This window comes from Magnolia sinica, chromosome 12 (assembly GCF_029962835.1).
Source record: "Magnolia sinica isolate HGM2019 chromosome 12, MsV1, whole genome shotgun sequence".
NCBI lineage: Eukaryota > Viridiplantae > Streptophyta > Magnoliopsida > Magnoliales > Magnoliaceae > Magnolia > Magnolia sinica.
In genome coordinates, this window is record NC_080584.1 from 6148669 (window position 1) to 6166505 (window position 17837).

The following is a 17837-nucleotide window of genomic DNA, read 5'->3' on the forward strand; positions in this document are numbered from 1 at the left end:
CATTCACTTCGTGGTGAATTCCATTCATTTCATGGTGAATTCCATTCACTTCCTTCACTTCACGGTCAAATTCCTTCACTTTGCAGTCAATTCCATTCACTTCACAGTCAATTCCATACATTTTGCAGTCAATTCCATTCACTTCACGGTCAATTCCATGCACTTCGCGGTCAATTGCATTCACTTCACGGTCAATTCGATTTACTTCGTGGTGAATTGCCTTCATTTTGTGGTCAATTCCATGCATTTTGCGGGGAATTCCATTCACTTCGCGTCAATTCCATTCACTTCCTTCACTTCACGGTCATATTCCTTCACTTCGCGGTCAATTCCATTCACTTCACAGTCAATTCCATGCATTTCGTAGTGAATTTCATTCACTTCGCGATCAATTCCATGCATTTCGCGGTCAATTCCATTCACTTCACGGTCAATTCTATGCACTTCACGGTCAATTCCATTCATTTCGTGGTGAATTTCATTCACTTCCTTCACTTCACTGTCAAATTCCTTCACTTCGCGGTCAATTTCAGTCACTTCACGGTCAATTCCATGCATTTCGCAGTGAATTTCATTCACTTCCTTTACTTCACGGTCAAATTCCTTCATTTCGCGGTCAATTCCATTCACTTCATGCTCAATTCCATGCATTTCGCGGTTAATTCCATGCATTTGGTAGTGAATTTCATTCACTTCGCGGTCAATTTCATTCATTTCACAATCAATTCTATTCCTTCACTTCACGGTTAAATTCCTTCACTTCGTGTTCAATTCTATTCACTTCACGGTCAATTCTATGCATTTTGTGGTGAATTCCATTCACTTTGCGGTTAATTCCATGCATTTTATGGTCAATTCCATTCACTTCACGGTCAATTCCATGCTCTTTGTGGTCAATTCCATTCACTTCCTTCACTTCAAGGTCAAATTCCTTCACCTCGTGGTCAATTTCATTCACTTCATGGTCATTTCCATGCATTTCACGGTGAATTCCCTTCACTTTACAGTGAATTCCCTTCACTTTGCGGTGAATTCCATTTACTTGCTTTACTTCACGGTCAAATTCCTTCATTTCACGGTTAATTCCATTCACTTCATGGTCAATTCCATGCATTTCGGGTCAATTCTATTCACTTTGCGATCAATTCGATTTACTTCGCGGTAAATTGCCTTCATTTGGCAGTCAATTCCATGCATTTCGCGGTCAATTCCATTCACTTCGCGGTGAATTCCATTCACTTACTTCACTTCATGGTCAAATTCCTTCACTTCGCTGTCAATTCCATTTACTTCACGGTCAATTCCATGCATTTCGCGGTGAATTCCATTTACTTCTTGGTCAATTCCATGCATTTCGTAGTGAATTTCATTCACTTCGTGATCAATTCCATTCATTTCACGGTTAATTCCATTCATTTCGCGATTAATTCCATTCACTTCCTTCACTTCATGGTCAAATTCCTTCAAATCTAGGTCAATTCCATTCACTTCACGGTCAATTCCATGCATTTCACATGCATTTGGCATTGAATTACATGCATTTCGCAGTGAATCTCCTTCACTTCATGGACAAATTCCTTCATTTCATGGTCAATTCCACGCATTTCGTGGTCAATTCCATTCACTTCACGGTCAATTCCATGCATTTCGTGGTCAATTCCATTCACTTCACGATCAATTCCATGCATTACGTAATTAATTCCATTCACTCCATTCACTTCGCGGCCAATTCAATTTACTTCACGGTGAATTGCCTTCATTTCGTGGTCAATTCCATGCATTTCGCAATGAATTCCATTCACTTCACGGTCAATTCCATGCATTTCACGATCAATTCCCTTCACTTCGCGATCAATTCCATTCATTTCGTGGTCAATTTCCTTCATTCTACGGCTAATTCCATAAAGGAAATTGACTGCGAAGTGAATAAAATTGACCGCAAAATGAGTGAAATTGACTGCGAAGTAAATGAAGTGAAAGAACTTCACCACGAACTAATTGAAATTGACCGCGAAGTGCATGAAATTGACTGCGAAGTTAATGAAATTCACAGCGAACTGATTGAAATTGACCATGAAGTGCATGAAATTGACCGCGAACTGATTGAAATTGACTACAAAGTGAATGAAATTGACCACGAATTGATTGAAATTGACCACGAAGTGAATGAAATGGATTTTCAACCATCGACCTGATGGAATCTTGGAAAATAAGTGGGTTGGTTGGCTAAAGTAGCTTCTCCTACCCTAAAATCATATATAGTATGTCAAGTAACTCATTTTGGTTTAGGAGATATGCTTGTTAAATAAATAAAGAAATAAATGAATAAAAAGAGAGAGAGAATTTTTATATGCTTATATATACATATTTATATAAATATGTATTAGAGAAAAATGTAGGGGGGAAAGTTCTCCATGTAAAAAAGGAAAAAAAAATAAAAATAAAATTGCACAGCCTGCCGTGGCACTACTGCCGGTATGGCGGTACTGCCGCGGCAAACTGCCAATTTTTTTTCCAGGTGTAATCCCCTAGGTGTGTTACATCCAAACCATCCATCTATTTGGCAAGCTCGTATTAAATCTTGAGATGAAAAATAAGACGGATCTAACTATCAAGTGGACCACACTGTAAAAGGCAGTGGGGGATTGAACGTCTACCATTGAAATATGGATGAACGTTGTGGATATAATAAATACATAATTATGGGGTCCATGTAACTTTGATCTCTTTTGAACCATTCGTACAACTCGGAGTTTGAGGAGTGTCAGCGCTCGTCTTCGCACACTAGCCAATCCGCTTCCGGAAGGAAGGGCGGGGTATTTTGGTCCAATGGAAAGTCGCCCATACACTAGGGGCTTAGTTTGTTATAGTAAGTTTGGACAGGCGTGATAAGGTTGCTAGCTTAAAGGTGAGGCGTATAGTAGGAAAAAGCTCAATAGCTAATTGATATTGAATTTACATTTTCATACTTTTTTGTAACATTTAAAATAAATAAATAAATAAATAAATAAATAAATAAAAGCTCCCTTATTGATCTAAGAATTATTATTCCGCTACCTTCTCTTAACATATTTTAGGGCAGAATGTGTGGGTTATTTGACCAAATGGGTGGTGGCTCGAGTGGGCCCCATTACAATGCTCATGTGAAATCCATCCCGATTAACAGGTCTCTCACCCTATGTTAATCCTAGGGCACAAAACTCAGCCCCATTCCCATTCATATGGATCCTATGATTGGAAATAGTGTACAATGTACTCATACTCCAAACTAGTTCTCTTGTTGGGGCCCACCTATAGACACCCCACTCCATATTGATAAGTTGATTGAGTTTGAACTAATGGAGGGACAACCAAACCCCAATTCTAAATCCTAAGCTTAAAAGTCCAAATTTTAGGAATCCCAATCCTAAACCCTAAACTCAGCCCATTTGATCCAGTAACTTAGTCAACCTAGTTAGCCTAACCTTAAACCCGATGAACCTAAAACCCTATATCCTTGAGTCAGCTTGGAAAGTCAACTCACCTGGTCAACTCATCCGATCAGCCTACCCAAAACCTAAAACCAAGCCTGAAACCAAGCCTGAACCCAAGCCAAAAAATAAGCACAATCGGAGAAAAATGCAAAACCTCGAAATAACAACTCACATAACATAGTCTCCACATGCTTGGAGGCGGCAGCCTGCCAAAGTAGGGAGTCCAAGTGGGCACCGATGACTAACAGGTTGCCGTAGGTCACATAGCATTCCCCCTCTTTGGTGTGGTGTCCCTCAAGCATGTGGAATTCTCATTTCTCAAACCATAAATGTACGGTCGAAGTGTATTTACTCCAATACCCATCTCCTTACCCAAAATTATACTTTTACTACCTCATCCAACTCATGAGATGATACCATGTGACAATATCTAATTATAACCCTTCAACCACCTTTTGCCCATAGGATCACCTGCAATTATAAGAAAATCGTTGAAGGCTATAAATAGCCCCCTCCCCTTCCCATTTCAAGCACTCGCTCTCATTTCAATCCACTTTCATTTCAAAGCCTCTTCATCCCTTAGCGCTTTTGCGACTAAGCCATTTGTAACACCTTGAACCTTTCAATACTCGAGTATTGAAAGTTCTCGAGTGTTATCATGAAATTTAATTTAGTATATACATGTGTATTTCACCAATTTATCCTATCTTAAACTTACATTTTTTCTCTAACCTAAATTTAATCAATTATAACGTTCCCAGATGTCATCGTTTTAGCTTAGGTTAATCATGTTGTTTGATATATGTATTTTCTCCTTAATTAATAAAAATTTTAACTTATTTGGTGAATAACTCTTTATCTATAATGATTTAGATACGAGTTCTTTTGTAAAAATTTCTTATAAACATGCCTATAACTATGTAGAATCATTAGATTTCTCAAAACTTTCATACCAATAATAATTACGAAAATACCATGATTATACCATAAATTTAATACCATGATTATATATCATAAATTAATCATACACGTCAAATTTTAACCCTTATATCATTGTAAAAGTGGTCAAATTGACAAATCAGCCCTTGAACCATTGATTTTGGTGTCTATTGAGTGAGGAAAGCTCGTTGGTAGTCATAATAGGATATTTTTCTTCATATGAATGACTTAAAATTTTCATCATATAAAGTGAGTGTGAAATATGAGAACCTCACCTTGGTAGTCTTTTCCTTATGTGCGAAGTTAGTCGTTTTTGGCTTATCAACTCTTTCTAAATATGGACTTTCCAATTAACCCACTTTATACCATCAATCATAACTCAAATTTAGATCACACTTTGGCCTTATACAACTACGAGATTATATAAAATTTAGACTTTGATATATGATCTCACACCGTTGAATGATGATCGCCTTAAAGCCAATTCCTTCATTTTGTCACAACAAGTGAAATTTTAGATTTATACATTTTCTACCATCGATTAATCATCAAATTTTGTCCAATCGTTTATCTATCTTAACTATACATTTTTTCTAAAATTGGGCCCTGATCATTTAACCTAGACCATTAATTGAGATCAAGTCCTTTTAGCTCCGTTTTAACACCCAGTAAGAGAATTTTCAAGATATGCTAATCTAAATTTCATATCACAAGAAAAATTATGTATCATGCCCATATTCGACGACGTCGATACAGTTAATGAATTAAATTTAAAGAAAGATCGCTAAAAAGATAAATTTGATAAACCCAATTCAAGTGGGATGTGACACGCCCCCTCTCACGCCTACTCCATTACAAAAAGGGGGCGTGCACCCCTTGTCCATTGAAAAACCCATGCACACCCATCTTCCCACATCCAAGGTAGAGAAGGAGAAAGAGAGAAAGAGAGAGAGAGAGAGAGAGAGAGAGAGAGAGAGAGAGAGAGAGAAAGACATCCGAGCCTAAACCCTCATCCATTCTCTTCCTTCTCCACACATGTGGTGTCTCACTCTTGCTTGAGCACTGTCGTGGTTCATGTAAAAGTCCTCCTGCATTGATATCTACCTAGGTTTATATCTAAGGTTAAGGTGAGATATTCCATTAAGTTTACACCAATTTAAGTTAAATTTATACGTAGTTCTCTTTTTTTTTCATTAAAGTTGTGTATAATTTGATTTTTAATGTGATTTCCATGTTAATAAGTTGCTTGATAATTATGAATTATTTATTTATGTTGAAATTATATTTGAGATATGATTTTAACCATGTTAGACATATTTTATGGGTCGGATCACAAAACTATGCCTTAAATCATGAAACTACACGCGTTCAGGTCCCTCATGATGCATAGTTTGTGAATCCAATGGACAGGATAGTTAAGTTAGTAAATCTTATCATTTTACTAAAATTAATCTGACCTAAAATTTATATTTTAAACCTTAGGTCAGTAGGTCTCACTTTTGGAGTAATTTGGACTTATCGGGTGACCCGTCTGCCCCGAAATCACACTATTATGCTTATCGATTCACTTTGAAGTGTATGGATCATTTTCTGCCCTATTAGGGTTTATTTTATTGTAATTCTATAATAATTAGTTCATGAAAACACCGCTGGACTTTTTATGAATTCATAAGGAGTGATGGATATAAGCCTTGCCCTTCGCTAATTTTGAGAGTGACGTATGTTTCCACTCTGTATGAGATGACTTTTACTAATCTTTTCTTATGTTTGTTGAGTTAGCCTAATGACACCCTTCTCTATTATCAAGTTAGCTTATAGCTACTTTTTTCCTTTATTAGGTTAGCCTTGTGCTACATCCCTTATTTTATAGCTTGTCCATGTGTCTTGGAATTGCAAAACATGGTTCGACCTATTTTCTCTACCGATACAAGTTATGTGTTAAAGGTCTCACAACTAGTGACTTATATATATATATATATATATATATATATATATATATATATATATATATATATATATATATATATATATATATATCGTGGACGCAATGCAATTTGGATAGTGACTCTCTTGGTTAATGTGTAAATCATTGGATTTGGGTAGTAGTGCATACATCGATGTAAGTAATCCACAACGCATGTTACATCACCTTTCTGAGATTGAATGTCGCAATTAGTCGCTCCATGAACAAATCATGTTCATAATTCATTCAATCTATGTATTGTTCCATCTCGAGGTGTTATGTAAATATGAGGTAGTGTTAGACATGCCCCCTTTTATAAAGGAGTAGGCGCGAGAGGGGATGTGTGACATCTCACTTGAATTGGGTTTCTCAAATCTCTTGTTTTTAGCAATCTTTCTTAAAATCTAATTTGTCCTTAGTATTTAAGTTGTCGAATATATTTAGAATTTACAATTCTCTTGGTGATTCGAAACTTAGATTGGACGATCTTGAAAAATAGCCTGTTAGGTGTTAAAACGAACTTAATCTTGATATAATGGTTGTAACACCCCGGGTTCTTGGAACCCGAGTACACTGCTCATTTTCCAAGAACCCGAGTGCTAACCTTTAAATATCCCAAATTTTACGTACATTTTTTTTTAATTATCAAAGCTAATAAACTAGCAGAGTATAAGCAAATCAAGTATAAGAGGGAGTCCAAATATACATAACTAAGGTTTTAAGTGGTTACCCAAAAACTTATACAAACCAATGTTCTAATCTTTACAACATAATAGTATAAATTAAATACAAATAAAATCAGGAATGGAGAGTTGCAAGATCATCTGGCTCCTCCTGTTCCGCATGAACATCGACATGCACATCCTCTACGTCTCCTGCACACTGATTATGGTTTGATAGCGTCAATGGCTATCCAGTGAGGTATAACCTGCAAGATTTATCGTATCATCAAGATAATTAAGCATAGTTATCATAGACAATGTATAACAATTATTACACAATGATTATCATGGAAATCAGATGAGGTTCAATAAATACACATTCATTAAATAAAGCACATAAAATAATATTGTTTAGATGCATGGATGTATGCACATGCTCACAGACCTGGGGATGCACATCTAGCTGGTAAAAAGTTGCCCAAGGAGAACTCGCCACCCGAAAAAATACTCAAATGTACGCCCAAGGAGAACTAGCCACCCGAAAAAGACTTTGTAACGAGGTCACCCAAGGAGAACTAGCCACCCAGAAAAATACTCAAAGTACGCCCAAGGAGAACTAGCTACCCGGAAAAGATCATATAATATAGATCGCCAAAGGAGAATTAGTCACCCGGAAAAATACGCAAAGGTACGCCCAAGGAGAACTAACCACCCGGAAAAGACCAAATAATATACATCGCCCAAGGAGAATTAGTCACCCGAAAAAGTACACAAAGGTATACCCAGGGATCACTAACCACCCGGAAAAGACAGTAATATATGTCATGAAAATGCATGATTAGCCCAACCACTATTATTCCAACTTCAAACAATCATTTTAAGAAAGTTCAAAGGTCACTATAAGGGGTTTATCACCCAGCATAGGCCGACAACTCGGGCATAGTGTCACATTCCACCATCCCTGGCTCATAAGACTAACAAACAAGATGTTTAAAGGTAACGTTTCCAACTAGTGGCCAATCATAGTTTGACAAGTGGAACATACAATCGTGGGGTTATACAAAAATAATCCACAAAAGCCACGAAAGGGCAAATAGTCAATCAAAGCCATATGAGGCAAAAAAAAATCCATTCCAAGATACGATAAGAGAGGTTGTCTCAAAAAACCATAAAGGCACCAATGATCCACCTGATGGTAATTCCACAACAAGCATTCTATTTAATCTTTATAAGAATAAATGGCCACTAGTTCGAGGACCTCCTAAAAACAATATAAGGTAATCGCAAGTGGTAAAACATGCCACGTACAATCTGAATAGCACTTGTACATTTAAAATGTTCATCTTAACCTAAACAGAGGTAATTACAATTCATAGTAGGTTCACATAATTTAATTAAAGCCCAATCATCAATTATTTATAAATAATTAAACATGTAGAGACTAACATTTATCATCATTTCCTCTTAATACTATATTACGTAATCAATAAATGTAAATGAACAATGCTAACTATCATGATGTAGCAAAGCTTGAAGGGTGATCCTTTTTTAGGGTCAAATATTGCATATTAGACCCCAGTTATTACCTGCTTTTACGAACATGATACTATTTAATGTCATATTTTAATCGTGTTTATGATGCAAGGTGTATTTACGAGCATGAACTGAAAAAGGGTACTAAAAGTAAGAATTTGACACTCTGAAGTAACCAAGGCAAGGGACGGACTTTAGGGGAACAAGATCAATGAATTTATACATTAGAGATTCGAGAAAATCGAGAAACTAAAGTTAAACGAGCTCAAAAATCATTCAGAATGCAAGATCACGGGGTTCCTAGTTCGAAACTTCATATATGGTCTGATGACCACAAATTAGCCGTACATATCAAAATTCAGCCTGTGGATCAGTGTATAAGTGTATAAGTGACTCGATGGGCAAGATCAGATCATAACCATTAAGAAAGCATCCTGGACATCCTTTAGAGATCGGGACCCAAACTGAACTGATGAAAAGAGCATGAAAAATGATGGATATCTGCCAAATTTCAAGATGTTTGGACAGTGTAATCTAACATAATTGACGCTGGAAGGTGATTGAAGAATTGATGACAAGTTTGTAAATAAGGCTAGAACCATGCATGCCACTATTCAACCAATAGATTTAACAGTGAGTGCAAATTCCTATTTATTTAGATGGTGCGGCCCACCTGACTTATGAAACGTCCTCATCTTTTACCCCGTGTCATAACATAGTGGGACAAAGACGGTGAACAGAGTGGATTGCTTACAAAACATCACAGTGGACCTCACCTGATGCTACCACCAATATCTGCCAACCTTATGTTACCTCAACAGGCTCTAACGTGCGTTGAAACTGCCATCCAAGTGGGTAATCTGAACCGTCTAATGTGTCTAGACAGTGGGGTTGACCCTAGCTATGATGTCAAAGTACTGCCTTGCACGTGAAAACACAAAAACTTGAGTTTAAACACGGAATGGACGGCAAAAAGGAAAATCCGCAGGCCACACTGAATCCAATCCAAAACCGTCCATTTTCAACTGGTTTTTCGATGGTATTTCAATGGGTGGCGCTGATTCTTTGAACACCATTGCATGTGGGCCCCACAGTTAACGCAGAATCAGAGTTTCCGCATTTGTTACATGCGTAACAGAGTCCGGAAAGACCCGGCCGCTGCCGACTCCAACGAGGGACGAGAATTGCGTCCTACCCCCGCCCGAACGATAATCCATCCAGGCAGGGCTCTGTGAGCCCCACTGTGATCTAAGTGTTTCATCCACACTGTTAAATGCTTTTTTCAAATAACTTTATTATATGAATTAAAAAATGAGGCAGGTCTAAGGCTTAAGTGAACCACACCAAAGGAACCTGCAGTGATAATGACACCCACCGTTGAAACCTTTCTAAGGGCCAACATGATGTTTTTTTTACCACACAACCTATTCATAAGGTCATGTAGACGTGGATGAAGTGAAAACACAAATATCAACTTGATCCGAAACTTCTTCGGCTCCCAAGAAGTTTTTAATGGTGGACGCTCAATCCCCACTTTGTGGTCCACTTGAGCCTTGGACCTGCCTCATTTTTTGGTCCATATATTAAAATTATCTGAAAAAAGCATTGAACGGTGTGGATAAAACACTTAGATCACGGTGAGGCCCACAGAGCCCTGCCCGGACAGATTACCGTCCGGGCGGGGGTAGGATGCAATCCCTGTCCTCCAGCGAGCCCTTATGTGATCTCAAGGACGCTTGGATCGATGATCCAGACTGTTCAACCTCTTGAGAAATGGGCTTTCAACTCCACCATGAAGTCAGATTACTTAGATGAGGCGATCTCTCCTCTCAATCTCGGTCCAAATGCGGCTGCAAAATAGAGTGCGCGGTTTAGCATGCGTAAAGAATTTCTAAAAACGCTTTGCTACGTAAACAACAACACTTATGCACAGAAACTGCCTCTTATGCGTAAAGACTCCAACCATCCTTGTTGCCTATAAAACGTGAGAGAGAAGAGAGAAGAGGGGATCTCGGCTTATGGCTGGTGGACGTGGAGCAGAGCAGAGAGGGAGAGGCTGGGAGATTCAAGGAGGTAGGGGACATGAAGCACAGAACGAGAAAGAGAGAGATTGGAAAGGGATGTGCTTCTTATCGATTATGTTATTCTCCTTTCCATTTGAATCTATGCTACTTCCCATGAGTTTTTAATTTCTTAACTAGGGCTGAGATGAAGCCCCTAATTTGAATGATTCTTGTTGATTGTTGATTTCATCTGAAATTAATTGATTTATTTTTCTCTATTATGCTTTAATGAAAACTCCATACCTCTCCAATCTATAAGCTTAACCAAAGTCTAGAAGTGGATGTTGTTTGGAATCTTATTCAAGGTGTGCTTGTGTTTGACCATGAACATGTTTTCCTATAGAGAAAGAAATAGGAATTCACATCTATTCATGCCTGACCATGGATGGAAAGATGTGATCCTTATGCTTCAAAGGAGTTATACATCTTATGTGCCTAAATAAGGACACAGATTGTGCTTTATTTATTGAATGTATGTCAAACGCAATTAAGGTGAATCAACAAGTAAAACAAGAGTTAGGATAATTAGGGGTGGATTCAAAAGTCCTAGTGTTCCTTGAGTGAATTTTCATTCTTGCTCTCAGTTATTTTTCCTTGATTTTTGTTAGTTTACTTAATAACTAGCTAAACTATTTTTTAGATTAGTTAAGAAGAATCATAAAATTCAAATTGTGACAACCAGTCTTTGTGGGAATGATCTCGTAATACGTACCCTGTCTACTCTTGATTCGTATACTTGTGAGTTTAAAATTAATTTAAATCAGGTTGGTTTAAATAAAACATCAATCCTCACCTCTCAAGAGAGGTTCACTTGAACCGAATGAGCTCTAGAAGGGGAAATATAGGAAGAAATGAACTCCTCGAAACGCGTACAACTTGATTAAAATGCACCTGGCATTAATTAGGGCGAAAAACATGAAATTGGATAAAGCCTAATTAGGAAAAATCTATCCCTACTACACTAATCAAATGTGTACTTAATGACCCTTGATTAGTCACGAACTTTATACTAATTAACAGTCTAAATCGACATGTAGATTCTAGCTTACCCCAAATCCGAGTCAACTCGGATCCAACTTAATCAACTCGATCTAATCAGGCAATCCAAAGATGACATTTGAAAACTTATACTTCTTATATAACAAATGAAGACTAACATCAAATTTTATTAATTCAAAGTAGGTTAAAATCTCCAAATTCTTGCAACTAAGCTTACCTTGCTCCGCTGAGTTAACTCGACTCAGTTTCTACCCAACCTCAACTCGATTAATCAAGCCAAAACATCACACCCACTACACTTGGGCCTGAGCCTAAACTCCACAGCTGGAGTTCTCGCCCAGTGCCTAGTTCGGGACCAAGCTTATTCCAACTGAATCGAACTAGGCGGTCACTAAGTCAACATGGCTAAACTCCAATCTGACTCGGTAGCACTCTATGTACATTGCCTTATTCTTCTTCTCCTTCTTCTTCTTCTTCTTCTTCTTCTTCTTCTTGGTTCTTCACTTTTTTCCTTCCTTCTCTGCTAAAGTGTCTAGCCATGGATTTGAACTAAAACAGCTCCCAAAACTTGCTTGACTCAGCAAGTTAGGGCAACCCGATGACTCAGCTCGACCGTAACTCAGCCTGATTCAATACGAAAGCCCCCAATCAGATCTCCCTCTCTCTCATTCCCTCGCTTCTTCCGGTTTCTTCTCTCTCTCTCTCTCTCTCTCTCTCTCTCTCTCTCTCTCTCTCTCTCTCTCTCTCTCTCTCTCTCTCTCTCTCTCTGGGGTAGGAAACCAAGGGAGAACTTAGACTCGGCCCGAACTCAATTACTGAGTCGGCCCAACCAAATGCGGCAATGAAACGCCCACCATTCCTCTCTTCCTTCCACTTTCTTTCCTTCCTTTTTCTTCCCTCTGCTTCCCTTCTTTCTCTTGTTCTGATAGGGAGACCAGAAGCAACGATGGACTCGATTACTGTGAGTCAGGTTTACTTGACTCGGCAGCAACCAGGACCACGCTTCTCCTCTCTCTTTCACGTTTTCTTCTCATCCTTTCTCTCCTTCTTTTCTTCTTCCTCTACTTCATATTCTCTCTCTCTCTCTCACTCTCGATCTTCTTCCTCTCCAACTTCTTCTTTCTTTCCTTTGTTCTGATAGGAAGGCCGGAAACGGTGTTGGACTCGACTTGCAGCAACTCGACACAACTCATGACTCGGTCCAAGTCAACAAATGCGGACGAAAGAAGCGGCACACCCGACCTCTCTTTACGACTTTCCTTTTCTAGCAAAGGTTGCCCTAAATGGCAACCTTTTATAAGGCCTATTAATCTCTTTCTAGAGCCTTCGCAGCCTAACTAATCTTTAAGATTAGTTACAGGTTTTAGTTGCGTTATTTATTCATTTTTGAGATGATCTCATCAATCACGGTCGCATGGATGAAATCCAACCATCTAGATGGATGTCTGGATCCCTGGGACACGTGATGAATGTCCTAGATCAACCGATGGGGTCCACCCAACGAAGATGGGTTTTTTCGGTCGGTTGGAGGAGGAGCAGTTGACCATGGTGATTTTCATCCTAGGGCCCCAACTGATGATCCACATCGTTTGGATGGTTTGGATAAGTCCATCTATCATTGTGGGACCCACCTTTCATCACGACATTCCCGCACACACTACAAGTTACGGTATTTTCGGCCGTGCATAAAATCTCGCTCGAAGGAGGATATCTCGCGGAGTTTCATATTTCTGTGAGATAGGCTACTACTCGCCCTAGAACGGACGCCATGGATGGTTTGGAAGAGCTTCTAAAAGCCCACGAATGGCCAGGATGATTCTACCTCAAAAGGGAAGGATTTCTCCCACCGTTCTACACAGCTTTACAAGCCCTAAAATGGCGAGATTGTGCGGCTCAGATTCGTCCAGGTGGTTGGCTAGGATCGAAGGACTTTTCCTCAATCGGATTGCCAGACTGGCAATAAAAATGGATTTCCAATTTTGGAAGTGGCCGAAAATAGTTGACTTGCGGCAAAGGTTGTGTGCATACACACGTGTTCTAGCATGGGAAATCAACTAGGATTTGGTCTAACCTGGATGCCGCGACCGATGGACGGTTTGGATCTCGATTATGACCTGTGATGGTGGGTCATCAAGTTCATAGACGGTTTGCATCTGTTTGAATTCTCGTCGGGTGGGAATTTTGGCAGAAGACCCTGAAATTTCGATTTTGCATTGGGTCAACGTCCCTTTGACCCGATGCTTTAGTCTCGTGTGTGGCGTGTGCACAACATCTGTACACTAGCACTGATCGGACGTGGGGCCCACGTGATGCTCGGAGCTAATTAACACCGTTCATTGGATTCTACCGATCCTTTTATAAGTCCCGTCCCATGATAAGGTAGATTCATAGTTCAGGCGGGCCATAAGTTTGGGTTTTGGCCATCTAATTGAAGATTTTGATCGATCCGACGGTCAAATTGCATTTAGTAAGATCGTCAACGGTCATCAGAGTTTGTAGTTTAATTTAGAGCAGATTTAGTAACTTGACAACTGAATCGAACGAACAATCAAGAGTTTGAACAACTAAATTATTCTGGAACCGATCATTAATGGTTCCGATGATGATATTAAGCAATAGATCAGTTGGATTGTTTTCGAATGTGATCAATCCCGATCCTAAAGATTTTTCACCACTACATGAGGGAATATAAGGATCAATTTTACCTTCTCCTGCTTTATTTGGTGTATTTTAACAATGGATAGCTTCAATCTACTGTGTTGGCTTGATGAATGACGAATCTAACAAATCGGGTCTTAATATAAATTATAGATGGTTTATTCTACTTATCGAGGAGATCGAGATCCTAAAAGAATGGATTTTCTAGATGATGTGATGGCCTATCTTCAACATCAACGGTTGGATAGCTCGATATATGGTGGGGACTATTTTTAATGGTCAATTTAAACTAGTTTGAATGTAACTATTCTGATAGGTTAGGCTTCCACTTATACTAAGCTATGTTATAAAATAACACCGAGTACTAAAAAGTACAGGGTGTTATAATGGTCCACGCTTGATAATCAGGGCCCAATTTTGGAGAAAATGTGTAGTCAAGATATGTAAAATAATGGGGAAATTTTTGGTGGTTGCTCGATGTAGGATCATTCAACGATGTAGGATTATAGATCAGGGTTTTAATTTTATATGATCTCCTAGTCATATGAGAGAAAATTATAATCCAAATTTGAGTTGCGATGGACGACAAAAAGTGGATAAATCAGAAGGTCTAGATTTAGAAAGATTTAGTAAGCCTAAAACGGCTAACTTCACGCTTTAAAAAAAAGCCTACCAAGGTGGGATTCTCACATTTCATACTTGATTGATATGATAGACAATCCAAATCGTTTATATGAAGGAAAATATCATACTATAACTACATACGAACTTTTCTCGCTTGATGGACACAAAAATCAAGGGTTAAGGGGTTGATTTGTCAATTGGACCACTTCTACTATGATCTAGGGGCTGAAATTCTGCATGTATGGTTAATTTATGATACTTAGCATGAGATAAAATTTCACATTAAACGGATCATGAAAATCATATGATCTAGAAATCAAGGGTCTAGGTTAGTGGCATTTTCATAATTATTTCTGATATGAGAGCTTTTGAAAATCTAATGATTTTACATGATTATAGGTATGTTTTTAGGCAATTCTTATAAAAAAAAAACTCATATCTAAATTATTACATATAAATAGTTATTTACTAAGTAAGTCAAAGTTTTCATTAATTAAGGAAAGATTATACATATATCAAACAACAGGATGAACTTAGACTAAAATAATAACATTTGAGATGTTACGGGTAGATGAGCTCTAAAACATCAAAGTTTCTATGAGAATGGCATGATATGATGAATAATCATGGATGGATAGTTGATGCATTTATAAATGCCCAAATTCTTCGATGTTGAATCATACTAAGATGAAACATGAGCGAATCAAATGTCCCATTCTGGCAATGGTTTCGGCCAAGATCGAGGATTGTTTAGGGAATTAGCAGGTCCAAGGATCTATTCAGGTTAAATCAACAAAGTCGCGCTAGGATAAATGAAAAACAAAGGATCCATCATTCTAACTTCGTCAGCATCAATTGCAAGAGAAAAGGCTAGTCCCATACAATAGGTGATTATAAGACTATTTTATTAGAATATTTTTCAGAAAGGGTATCCATTATTATGAGTAAATTGTCTTGGTGAAATGATGGAGCAGAAAACGCGATAAGGCAACCATTACTAGAGTATGAGAATGAGTAGAAATTTTGAGTGTTCTGAAGAGAAAAGAAGCATGGAATGAAATAATAATATTGGAAATGGCATTTATATCGGTTGAGGTGATGGAGCATTTATTATAGCATCATTATGATTTTCAAAGAATCAATGTGGGAACAAGTGTCATAGTGGGGTTTAACCCTTATCTCGAACAGGGTGGTTGTGATTGACATGTTAGGGTGAATGGCCAGGGACAATTACTGTAATATTGCCACGTGTATAAGGGTATTGTCGCATTAATGAGGGGTTGAACATCGCTTTCACATTTTTCCAAAGGTGAAGCGATATGGGGGGCAATGTCCATACCCATTGTTGTCATTTCTTGTGGGAACCAATCAAAATGAGTTACTTGTGATTTGATCCTCGTGGTGTATTTGATGATCTGCACAGATACACAAAGAGGATTTTATGGTAATGCCGTTGGAGCGCATCAAATAGTACTACGTCATTGTTTAAGTGACCGATGGAAGATAGATCATATAGAAGCAGTTGACAGATGGAAAAAGAAGAAGCAAAGAAGGCCAGGTAGTGCTAAATGGTTATAACAACCGTCAGAACGTGGGAATGATCTTATTGACCATGGTAGATTTATTAATAGTAAAGGAATTCAGAAAGAAAGGTGTCTCATACCAACCCAATCGAACCCAAACATTATCTTTCAATTACCAGTCAATTACAATCCTTAGTGTAATCACTTTACTTTTTTGCCAAGTAAAGTGAATTTCTAAGTGTAATCTTTTACTTTTTGCCTGCTGTTTATATTCCATAGTGTAATCCATAACATCAATCAAATAGCTGGTAATCTTAGCTATAATTTAAGTCTACACTCCTACGTTAAATTCAAGTCTACATCTAGGAAGGTGTTTTGCAGCTGCTCTTCACAACCAATTGTAAGATTTTCTTTCATGTTTTTTCTTTATCCATATCAAAAGGTCCTTTCGTACAGAAGGCAAAAGTGTCATTAGAGGACGAACCATACCCTTTAAGTATCTCCTGATCCTATTTTAAACACCGAGCAAGTGGTTGAATAGGTGGCCGATATCATCGGATCTTGGTTATATGTTGTGTATATGTCTATCTTGGTGCTTGGGGTTATAGTTGTTTGGTTCGATTCTAATGTAGAGCGGGTTGCGGACAGTTTCATGGCCAAGATGGACAAAAAAAAGCTCGATTGACGGAGGTGATCCAATCGTTAGAACTTAAAACGGATGTATCTCGCAAACTGGAATGAGCTATTGGACGTATCATATATGATTTTTGGGGTAGGACGAGATGCCTTAGCCACCCAACCCCGCTATGCCTGGTTATGCATGCTGAATTTGTGAAATATCATCAAATTGACGGTCGAATTCTTGTTTTAATTTCATTTTTACTATTTATGGTAAGTCTTAGTTTGATTATAACTCCTCGTACATTAGGCTTTAGGAGTTGTATCCAACATGAAAAGTTCTTAGAAAATTGAGGGGAACGTCATGGTTCGGCCAAATATGACACTTACTATTTTTGGCCGAAATCATGCGCACTAGTAGAATCACAGCTGACTATAAATAGTAAGTTTACTATAAATAAGTCACGAATTCTAGGAGTTTTAGTTGTAGTTTAATTCCAAAAAATTCTTCAAAGGTTTAGTATCCCTATTTAAAGGGTTGTAAGCTCGTTTATTTGAACCATTAATCATATTATGAATTTCTTAGAAATTATTTCTATTTTTCTTGCTTTTTTCCTTGTGGATTCGAGAAGTCTTTGCGAGGAGTCCAGAGAAGCTTCATGGATTTAAAGTATTTATCCTTGAGGAAGATGGTGATCAACATCATCATGTTCATCCCTATGTCAATTAGTATCAGAATGAGGACTCCCCTTAGACTAATGGTAAATAACGAAGGTATGGAT